The sequence below is a fragment of the Leopardus geoffroyi genome, chromosome C1 (genome assembly GCF_018350155.1).
Source record: "Leopardus geoffroyi isolate Oge1 chromosome C1, O.geoffroyi_Oge1_pat1.0, whole genome shotgun sequence".
Lineage (NCBI taxonomy): Eukaryota > Metazoa > Chordata > Mammalia > Carnivora > Felidae > Leopardus > Leopardus geoffroyi.
The window spans coordinates 93,948,575-93,959,988 of record NC_059328.1 but is presented as its reverse complement, the minus strand read 5'-3'; the positions used below and the strand labels follow the sequence as shown (position 1 = coordinate 93,959,988).

General features: G+C 48.6%; 1 long non-coding RNA gene across 1 annotated transcript; it reads left to right on the top strand.

Moving 5' to 3' along the window:
- Window positions 1-3,252: 3,252 nt before the first annotated feature.
- LOC123598415 lies at window positions 3,253-5,346 on the top strand. The gene is made up of 2 exons (XR_006712590.1): window positions 3,253-3,499; window positions 3,751-5,346. It is a non-coding gene; the product is annotated as an uncharacterized LOC123598415 (long non-coding RNA).
- Window positions 5,347-11,414: the final 6,068 nt, after the last annotated feature.

Genomic DNA, 11,414 nt, shown 5'->3' with positions numbered 1-11,414 from the left:
CCGGGGAATGGTCTCCCTGGATGATGGGTGAGCTCCACGAGGGGAGAGACCACGTCCATCTTTACCACAGAATGGACTGTCCATAAAGATTGGCTGAAAGAATAAAGTGTGGTTAGAAATATGGGTGTAAAGTCCGAGAGAGAGAGAGAGCTGGAGACACAGACCTGGAAGTCATGAGCAGAAGAGGATGCTAAGCAGAGGGGAAGGATGGCCCCCCCCCAGAAGAAGTGTCTAGAAGACAGTCGGGAGAGCAGAACTTGGGGTGCCGGGCCTGCTTCTGTGGGGCAGGAAGAGCAGGAATGGTCAGGAGAGAAGACAGAGAGGAAGACTCAAGAGGTGAGAGGACTGTGTGTGTCACAGAAGAAAGCGTTTCCAGAAGGAAATGGCAGTCCACACTGTCAACATCTGCCTTGCAGTGAAAGAGGATGAAGCCTGGAAGGTGTCCCTGACTGAAGGCCCCAACATGGAGAGGGGAAGGAAGGCTTCCACCAGGAAGTCTTCCTGACCCCTCCAGCGCTCAGTGGCCGTCTCCCTTCTGAACATCTAGAAAACTGATTCTTCCTTGCCAGGCCTATAGAAAGATATTTCAAGTACCTAGTATTATATTACCAGGTGAGACTATTAGTATCCCTGGCTTACTCACAGACAAACTCAACCTTGGCGTCCAAGTCAAACGGTGAGGTCCATCCTCCCTCTCAATCTTGACATTTAGGGCCATATAATGTAGGTTTCCCTTCACGTATTTATGCCTGGCCTCTCAAACTGGAGTGTGGCTACATAAAAGGCAGGGACCTCTTCCTCTTCAACTCTCCATGCCTCACTTCCCCCACCGCCCCCTCACACACCGGACTTACACACAATAAGTGCCCAGTCAAAGCTTACAGGCTGGGCATTCCTGTCAAATCTGGCAGGGTCCAACACAAGACCTAACCCACTCTTCTCAATACTGGTCCTGCTCAGAAAAAGAGATACTTTTCCTGGCGAAGCTCCCCTCTCCAGATTTTCCTCTTCCACCCAAGCGCGTCTTCCTGAAAAGAAAGACACTGAAGTAATGCCCTTAATTTTTATTTCTCACTACATGAATCCAAGGAACGCTACCCCCAGGATCGTAAAGTAGTAAGACGTAGGAGGAAGTGTTGGCCGTGGCCTTTTCCAGGACACAGAGAAACAGCCCAAATTGTAATTCACTTCAATTGTTTGTGTTTCTGAGTATCTTAAACACACACAGATGCTAAACTATTATCTCTCTTTTGTTCTGAACGGCACAGTTATTAGAGTTTTTTCCAGGGTGGATGTTTTTAAAAATGGTCCCAGCATTCTTTGAATGCTCTTTTCAAGAAGTGATACCCGTATCTCCTCCCTCGGAATCCGATCTGTGATGCCTGAACAAGAGAAGGAAGTCATGTGTATCTCGACCCAGGCCATAAGGAAATGGTAGCTTCCATTCTCTCTTGGGATGCCTGCTCTCAGAACCTACCATTCTGTGAGAAAGCCCAAGCAGCCCACAGAGAGGCCCATGTGGGGAGGAGGCCACCGACCCCCAGCCCTGAGTTCAGCTGAGTTCCTGAACTACAGCAGGCGCCGGCCACATGAGTGGATCATCTTGGAAGCAATCCCTCCCAGCCCACTCAAGCCCCCAGCAGATGTTGCACGGGGCAGAGACAAACTGTCCCACCGAGTCCTTCCCAAGTGCCTGACCCACAGAAACTACGAGATAGAGAAAAATAATTATTGCTCCAAGCCACTACATTTTAGGGTGCTTTGTTACACAGCAATAAATAACCAGAACAGCCATGTATTTATTGGATAAGTAGGGAAGTCGCAGGATGGTCAGTGACCATGTGCTACTTTCACACCTTGGAGAACTCCCTCACCCCTGACTTAGAGGCAGTAGATGGGCCTCCTTCCACAGCCATCATCGGAACCCCATCCTCCCAGATTAACTGAGTTAGATCAGCAAAGGAGAGGAGCAATTGGGGTTCACCCAATTAGGGTTCAGAATCTAAAATACAGCTGATATAAAAGTCCCCAGGTGCCACCGTTACTGTGTGTGTCTTTATTTTTTTTAATGTTTATTTTTCACACACACACACACACACACACACAGCATGAGCAGGGGAGGGGCAGAGAGAGAGAGGGAGACACAGAATCCGAAGCAGGCTCCAGGCTCTGAGCTGTCAGCACAGAGCCGGACGTGGGGTTCAAACTCACGAAGTGAGAGATCATGACCCAAGCTGAAGCCGATGCTTAACCGACTGAGCCACCCAGGCGCCCCAGTGTGTCTTTAGAATAAATGCGAGGCCTATCGCAGTTCCTTGAAGATGGTTATCCTGTTATGGCTTCTGAGGATCAAGCCAATCCCCGTGGGAGGTGGAGTTTCACCCGAATGAAGAGGCAAATGCCAGCTTAACCAGCCGGGGGAAATGGAAGCTGGACCCTGGAACAGGAGCTCCGATTTCCTCCAGGGCTGCCCTCATTCGTGGCACTTCTGCTTCCTTCCTTTTCCTGGCCAGTGGCTGCCATCCCTGACACACGGTAGTTTGCTTTGCCACGGAGACCCCACGGGCTTCATCAGCTCACCAGTCAGCTGGAGCGAGCAGGAGGAACGACACACATACACGGCGTCTTGAGTTAGCAAGTGAGAAAGTGAGTGTCAGCTCTCAGACGCCGGGACGCAGGGATGCGGGAGCAGAGCGGTGCAGGAGCACAGCGAGCCAGCGGCCGGAGGCTCCTTCGGCCCCTGGCAGGCCAGTGCCAGGACTCACCGTCTCACCTTGCGACCTCTCGGGACCTAGTGTTCTCACCTGTGAAATGGGGATAAGGAGAGTGCCCTCCTCACAGGATGCTGAGCATTCAAAGGAACGTATGTATGACAGCGGCCTGGCACAGAGCGAGGACTCGACACAGGTAAATGGCTGCTATGATGATGATGACAATGACAACTGTGATGATGACAGTGACATAGTAAAGAGCTGGGCCAGGAGCATGGGAGTAGGTGCTTCAGGCCAGAGCCCTGTGCCCCGGGGTCCTGTGTAGATGGAACAGGACTGAGCCCAGGGAGGAAGGCCTGCCAGCAATCCCAGCTGTCGAAAAGTCACCTGTCCAAACTCGAGCCGGGTGCTGAGGGGGGAGCGGTGGGAACCTGAGCGGGACAGGACTTCCCGGGGTCAGTACACAGCAGGCAGCTACCCCCTCACCCGGCCCATCTGGTGCAGCCGTGGGCGCAGCAGCCCTTCCTACGGCTCCGGGTCCACCTGCTCCCGTCTGTGTGCGGCCAGTCTCTTTGCAAATCCAACCAAATACTAGTTCGGGAAAGCACGGGGGGCTCACGGCCCACTTCAGAGGCAGGGTTTACACCATCAGCCAAAGACAGACAGCATGGAAGGTGTTGAAGAGCTAAGCAATTTCCCCGGCCTTGGCCAGGGCCTAATAAAAGCCCCAAGGCAGCCCTCGCGGTGAGAAGACAACGACGGACTTCATCCCCATTAAGAGAAAGTAAGTTTTGGGGCGCCTGGGTGGCGCAGTCGGTTAAGCGTCCGACTTCAGCCAGGTCACGATCTTGCGGTCCGTGAGTTTGAGCCCCGCGTGGGGCTCTGTGCTGACCACTCAGAGCCTGGAGCCTGTTTCCGATTCTGTGTTTCCCTCTTTCTCTGCTCCTCCCCCGTTCATGCTCTGTCTCTCTCTGTCCCAAAAATAAATAAACGTTGAAAAAAAAAATTAAAAAAAAAAAAAAAAAAAAGAGAAAGTAAGTTTTCCTAAAGCAGTGACAAAGAACTTTGTTAGCACCCGGCGTTTGCGTTCAGCTCAGTTTCTGCTCTGAGCATTATGTGGCCCGGAAGAAAGAGCAGGATTCTCTGGCGTGCGCGTAGCATGTGTGTACGTGTATATAATATATATAGCAATCCAAGTAAGGATCTTTGAAGACACAACACAGATGAGTTCATCGCCTTTTACATGTTTGTTTCCTGTTCCTCCAAATCCATCATTCCTGGTTCCATCAGAGTTTATGTGAAAAATAACTGGAGTTTTAGTAGACTTCGAGCTGTAAATAGGAAGCAACAATGTGAAATGGCTGCTAACTTAAGCTTGAGCTTCACGAACGGAATTCTCGTTTTCCAAGACAAAGGGGAGGATGTCACAAGTCCATCTAGCTTCCCCTCTGGAGCTTGAGGACCCCTGTAAAGAAATAGAGGGCAAGCATTTGGGAGGAGCTTGTGAATTCACCGTATGTCCAACCCCAAGGCGTAGGTCTGGGTCCAGCCAGGCCATTCAGAGGCTGTGGCTTTGGGGACAAATGAGAGGTAAAGCCAGAAGGTGAGTGGGATTCTCTAATGTGGAAGCCTGATGTGTTAGGCTGGAAACCTCTACTTAGATTGAAAGGTAAGAGGGAGCCATGGAAAGTTTTAGAGCATGACAGTCACATTATGGGGGGTGGCTTCCCAGCTACACTTTAATGGGATGTGACAACACCAGAGCCCTTCAGAAGCATCCCTACCCCCTGAGAGGAGACCCCAATTTCGATTCCCAGTTCTAACTCATAGCAGCTTCAAGAGTCTCTTCATGGGGCACCTGGGTGGTTCAGTCCATTAAGCATCTGACTCTTGATTTCCCCGTTTGTGTTCTCCCTCTCTCTCTCAAAACAAATGAGTAAACTTTTTTTTTTTTTTTTTAAGTCTCTTCATTCCTGACCTCAACTCCCCAGTCTGTAAAGTGGAAGCCTCACTTCAGGGTCTGAGAGAACCCCAGTGGTTAGCAATTCGATGGAGGTGGGGCAGAACTGGAGAGGAATGTGAGGAAAGAGAGAGACAGCGAGAGATCAGCTGCCCTAGAGGACCAAGGAAGGCACCAAATTCTTTCCTGCACCCACCACCTCCCCGTCCTCCACTGTGACTCAGGCAAGCCCTTGAACCCCTTGGTTCCTCATCTCCCAATCAATGTGAGATAGTCAAGCACGGCAATGGAGGAGAGGAATGGACAGCTCTTCACAGGAATAGGAAGCACCCCGCAAATTCAAGCCGAGCCCCACTGCCCAGCCCCAAGGCAACTCTGATCTTCTGCTTTTTGGAACTCAGTGGCCTGGAAAATTGTCCCAGAGATTCTGACTCTGCAGAGTCCTTATGGAACAGGATAAGGTGCCCCAACTGAACACACCCCTGCAGGAGCATACAGAGCACAAATCAAAGCAGACCTTTGGGATGAGTGTGTGTGAGTTCAAGGGACTCTTCACTTTACACAAGGACTCGCCTAGCTCTCCTTTTCTGAGACAGCTTGATGGACATAGATAAACCCAGGTTCTGATCCACCCTTGCCAGCCAACTTTTGACAATCACTTAATATTGAACTTCATATCCTTTTTTTTAATGTTTGCTTATTCTTGAAAGAGAAAGACAGAGAGCTAGTGGGGGAGGGGCAGAGACATAGATACACAGAATCTGAAACAGGTCCAGGCTCTGAGCCATCAGCACAGAGCCCGATGCAGGGCTGGAACTCAGGAACTGCGAGTTCATGACCTGAGCCGAAGTCGGACCCTCAACCAACTGAGCCACCGAAGTACCCTAAACTTCATATTATCTGGAAAATGGAAATAATATTCAGTTCTCTAATCTCATGAGGTCCTTGTGAGGATTAAAAAGATAAATAAAGGCAGTATTATCGCTGTTGCTATTAGCAGTAGCTCATAAGGCACTACTGTAAGCATCTTACACTTATTAATTCACTGAATCATTAAATAGCCACTTACCCTGAGAACTTTAAAATTAATGTGCATTATCCCCTTAAAAGCTAAAAGTTTCGTTTAGAAAAACAATTCACAAGAGAAAAAGTTAAACAACAGTATAACTCAGTAATATGATTGGATGAAAAATAAACATGCAAAATATCTAGAACATTCAGGTACCCCACAGCCAGTGAGAAGATAAAAGAAACGCCTCCTTTACAATAGTAAGGAAAGAAAAGTACTTAGGAATAAACTTTAAAAAAGGTATAGAAAATCCGCATAGAGAGAGCAGCTCCCAAATGCTACTGAGAGATCCGCCACCCTGCAAAACAAACAAACAAATAAACAAACAAGACCCAAATAAACAAACAGAAAACATTTAAGCAGAAACAAAGGAATACAAAATAGCCAGGGGAATAATGAAAAGAGAGCACAATAGGTGTGGTGTAGGTCATTAGCCCACCAGGTGAGGAAGCATATTATAAAGTTGCAAGTTTAAATTCATGCAGTCCTAGTATGAGAAATACATGAGGCAGAACACAGAGTCCAGAAATAAACTCGGACTTAGTCATTTAGATTATGATAAAGATTATGTTTCAAGTGACTAGGGGAAAGATGGATTTTTTAATAAATGGTATTTGTTTAGCCACCAGAAAAGAAGTAAATGTGAATGCCTTCCTTACTCCTTACACCAAATTGTACTCATATCGGGGATAATAAATGTTAAAAAAAAAAAATAAAAAGCCATAGGAATGCATCCAAAGCAGTACTTAGAGGGATATTTTTGGACTTAAATAGATATATTAGAAGAGAGATTAAAAATCAATGAGCCAAGCAAACATCTCAAGAACTTAGGAAAATAGACTCAAAGGGAACAGAAGGAAGAAAACGATAAAGACAATGTAGAAATTAATGAAATAGGAAAGTAAACATACAGTAGAGAGGATCATCAAAATCAGAAGTTTTTCCTTTGAAAAGGAAATGAAATGAAATTAAAATGGAAATGAAAATGAAATTATAAAAATACGAAAAGAAGACATGGAAAATTATTCTAATATTGGGAGGGGAAAACCTTTCTAAGGTCTCCACTGATGTCCTTTTACCTCTCCCTCCTTTATTGTTCCCCAAATCACTTATCACCATCTGGCATTTGACTCACTTTCTTCTTCATTTGCTTGTTGTCTGCTCCCCAACTAGACTAACACTATATCCCCAGCACTTAGAACAGTCCTGCCATATAGTAGGTGTTTAGAGATATCTATTAAGTGACTGTTTTAAAAAGTGGGCGAGATATTTCTCTAATATATAGAGTTCCTAAAAATGAGTAAGAGGGCGCCTGAGTGGCTCAGTCAGTTAGAGTGGCTCCGACTTCAGCTCAGGTCATGATCTTGCGGTTCGTGAGTTCGAGCCCCACATCAGGCCCTCTGCTGTTGGCACAGAGCCTGCTTCAGATCCTCTGTCCTCCTCTCTCTGCCCCTCCCCTGCTCATTCTCAAAATAAATAAACTTTTTAAGAAATGAGTGAGAGGGCTGTGAATAGAAAGTTTATGGAAAATAAAATACAAGTGGCTTTTACACGTATAAAGAGATGTTCCATTTCATTCACATTAGAAGAAATGGCAAACTGAAAAATAATGGGATACGATCTTTTACCTATTATGTTGGTAAATAAATTTTCTTTAAAAGGCTGATAACACACTAGTTGCTAACTGGAGAAGACTTCAATTATACAATCTCTGCAGAGGATAACGAGACCATATTTATCAAAACGACAAAGGCACATACCCATTGCCCATTAAACCACATTTATGAAAATTCTGAAGGCCCATACTCATTCTGAACATGTGTTTGTTTAAAGACATTTGTTGTGGGGCGCCTGGGTGGTGCAGTCGGTTAAGCGTCCGACTTCAGCCAGGTCACGATCTCGCGGTCCGTGAGTTCGAGCCCCGCGTCGGGCTCTGGGCTGATGGCTCAGAGCCTGGAGCCTGTTTCTGATTCTGTGTCTCCCTCTCTCTCTGCCCCTCCCCCGTTCATGCTCTGTCTCTCTCTGTCCCAAAAATAAATAAACGTTGAAAAAAAAATTTTTTTAAAGACATTTGTTGAAAAATAGTCCTTGCAGCTGTGTTTGTAAAAAAAAAAAAAAAAAAAAGAAAGAAAGAAAGAAAGAAGAGAAAGCAATTTAGATGTCTCTCAACAAGAAACTGAGAAACTGTTTAAATAATTTACGGTACCTCCACGCATTGAAATTCTTTGCAGCCATTAAAACGAACAAATCTGCTCTGTATGTTCTGATTTGGAAATGTCTTCAAAATGTATTGTTAAATGAAAAAAGATGCAGAATAGTGTGGAGAGGGCGGGACCATTTGTGTATGTCTCACGTACTTGTCGGGGCATAAAATATTTCTGGAATGAGACATAAGAAACTGATAATGGTGCTTGCCTGTAGGGTGAGGAACTGTATGGCTGTGGGCAAGCAAGAAGGAAAGAGTTATTTTCCACATACCTTTTGAATTTTAGGCCTTGTATCTGTACCACGAATATTTGGTATGTCTATATCTGCTTCTATACGCAAAGGCGATCTCTAGAAAGAGGATACCCGAAAATGGCCACGGTCACTTCCTCTATGGAGGGGGGCCTGGGGGCTGGAGGACCTTGGAAGGGAAACTTGGTATTGGACTTACTTTGGTTTAATTTTTCTTTGACTATGTGCATATATTATCTGTTCATTAAAATAACAAAATGCGTTTCTCCTTGCTCCTTCCACTGCTGTCTCCTGGCCCCCCACTTTCGCTCCTGTCCCTGCCATTCAGGGGGACATGGTTGCTCTCTGCAGCAGGGCACAGTAAGAGAGCATGGACTGCGGACCACATCCAGGTTTTCATTCTGACTAGGAGCTCCTCATCCGGAAGATGGGGATAAGAGCAGTTATGTGTATCATAGGGCGGATGAGGATTAAATGAGATAACATACGTCCAGGGAGTGAGCAATAAACAATAGTTACCATTAGCATAAGGGAACTTTGCTTTTCTGGAACATGGCTATAACACCCATGGAGGGCCGGGTGGCTGAACCTTTGAAGTCTTGTCCTTGGAAGTGTATTGCCTCCCTTCTATCAGCTACCTCCAAACTTTGAGGAAGAAAGAAGCGGTAAAGACTTGGAGGAGTCACAGTACCTTCTGATATTTAAGGGGTGGGGGGATGGTGAAGGAAGATATCCCAAATTGCCTACACGCCTGCATCCTGGGACCCCAAACTCCCAGCCCAGAAGGAAGCACTGTTTGTGCACAGAAAGGGGTGGGGGGGGGGTCTGCTGGAATAGGAGCAGCAGCCTCTAGGAGTGGGAGGAGGAGGGGAACGTGGCAGGAGACATAGGAAAGGAGGGGGGGTGTGTGCCCCACAGGCGTGGGGAAGGAGAATCAGGTGCAAACCCGCCTGGCCCCAGGGCCAGCATGCAGCTTTTAGTACCGGAGTCAAATATAGACCCATTTCCATAAAAGCACCAGCCTGCTTCTATAAATACCCCAGCCAGTTTTCCGGGGTTCTCATGTGACTTTGATGCCTACCGGCTGCGGGGGATCCGTCACCATGGTTACCAGGCCATGTGACCAGCCACTCTTCATTCATGGCAGGTTGCCGCATCCTGGATTGGGGGCGGGGTGGTGAAGGGGGCTGGAGAATGGGGATGAGCCACGAATAAAGTGTCCGGTCTTGCCTCTAGGCTCTAGCCTTCCTGCAAGGATGCTCTGACAGAATTATTGATCTCCCAGGCTGGCTGTCAGGGAAGAAATGTTTATATTCGAGAAGCCATCGACATCCTTGCCTTTGAGTCTGAGAAGCAAAGGTTCAGAGCCTGCAGTCACCTGAACAGCCCTCTCGGCCACTACCCTTGTTGTCAGAGGAAGAAAACCGGGCCCAGAAAGGTGGGGTCCAAGGTCAGGCAGCAAGTCAGTTGCCAAACTGGGGCAGGAACAGGGTGTGTGTCATTAACAGGCTCATCTCCATTTAAGCAGTGCTCAGCTCTGGGCGGGGAGGAAGCTGCGGTGAGAAATACAAGTGTGACTCTGGTGAGTGGGACTTTAGGTATCTTTGCTCCCAGGTTCTCCACCTGGCTAGAGTCATAGGTCTGAAACAGAGCTCTGAAAACAGAGCTCATTCAATCGGTGCCAAGACCCAGGCCCCTGGCTCCTAAACATAGAGAGAATGGCTAATAAATCATGAAAAGTCCTGTAACGTTGAACAAAGCCAGATGTCACCCTCAGTAATCTATGGAAATGTTTTTTTGATGAGACTGTCCCAGATCTGCCCCTATCCGGCTGAATCCCTCAGACATCACCATGTCCTGCGCCCCTCCTTGCTCAGGGCTGGGGATGAGATAAAGAGGCAGGAAAGGAACCCTCGTTGCCCCTGCAGAACGACCACGCTGAGGAACACATGGGTAAGCAAACAGAAGAGAATCTTGTTAACAGCTGTATTCGGAGACATTCTCGGGTCAGAAGCAGGGTGGGCCACAGAAATTAGGGAAGGCTTCCAGGAGGAGGTGGGGAGGAGGACGTAGCCTGGCAGGTGGATGGGAGGAGATGGGAGGATCTTTCTCAGAGGCTGGGTCAGAGACAGTGCTCTGCCTGAGATGGGCCGAGGGGGAAATGCCGGCCAGGTCTTGGGATAGGACACTGGCGACCACAGAGTTGATTCACATGACTCAGTCGCATGGGCTTACCAGCCAACGGTGGAGGGGCTCGGAGGAAATGGACTCAGAAAAGACAAATTCTTGCATTGAAATATTGCTGAAGGAGACAGAGAATGAAAGCAGACATCAGCCGCGGGCTCTGTCACCATGTGGTCTTGGGACAGATGTCCAGCCGGCCCCAAAGAGGTTAAAATCCACCGTGCTGGATGGGGGCCGGGAGCGGCCAAATGGCCTCTGGCCGGCTGGCTCTCCCTTATTCTTCACCCACACGACCCACCTGCCCCCCCCCCCCCCCGCCACGGACTGTTAGCTAGCCTGAGAGTGGGCTGACCACAGCAGCCTGTCCCCAGCCTCGGAGGCTAGGAGCAGGGACTCTGATGAGGAGGCCACACCGCCCGAGTACAAGCCACGTTTCCTCTGGGCTTCCCAACCCGCCGAGCACCCGCGCTGTGCGCGTTGCCTTCACCGGGCCCCCCAGCTGCTGGAGTCCAGGGACTCCGGTCACGGTCATGCCCAGCCTGTATCTATAAACCCTCCCCTGGTGCACAGGACGGAGGACACTCTGCACACAGACCCAAGTGGGAGTCCTTCCTGGCCGTGTCACTCACTCGTGCGCCTTCGTGGGGGCTTGTTCAGACTCTCTGGGTCTCAGCTCCTGATCTGTGAAAGGGGTTAACGACCCCTACTTTGAAGAACAGTGGTGGAAACTCGAGATGAAGGATACACAGTGCCCGGCGCGCAGAAAGTGGTTGTAAAAGGCAGTCGCCGGGTGCACCGGGGGGCGGGGGGGGGGGGGGGAGCATTTCCTCATGGGTTCCCGGTGCCATGCTCTCTCGCCCTAGGATTCTCCTGAGTCTTCTAGCACCTTCCTAGGCACCAACCCTTTTTCCTAGAACGGCCTCTCATTTGGCTCCACTCATCAGAAGCCTCTCGGTCCTTCAAAGCCCCATTTCAACGTCATGCCTCCCTGCTGGCTTGCCTGGTTACCTCCAGCAGACCAGATGCTTCCTTG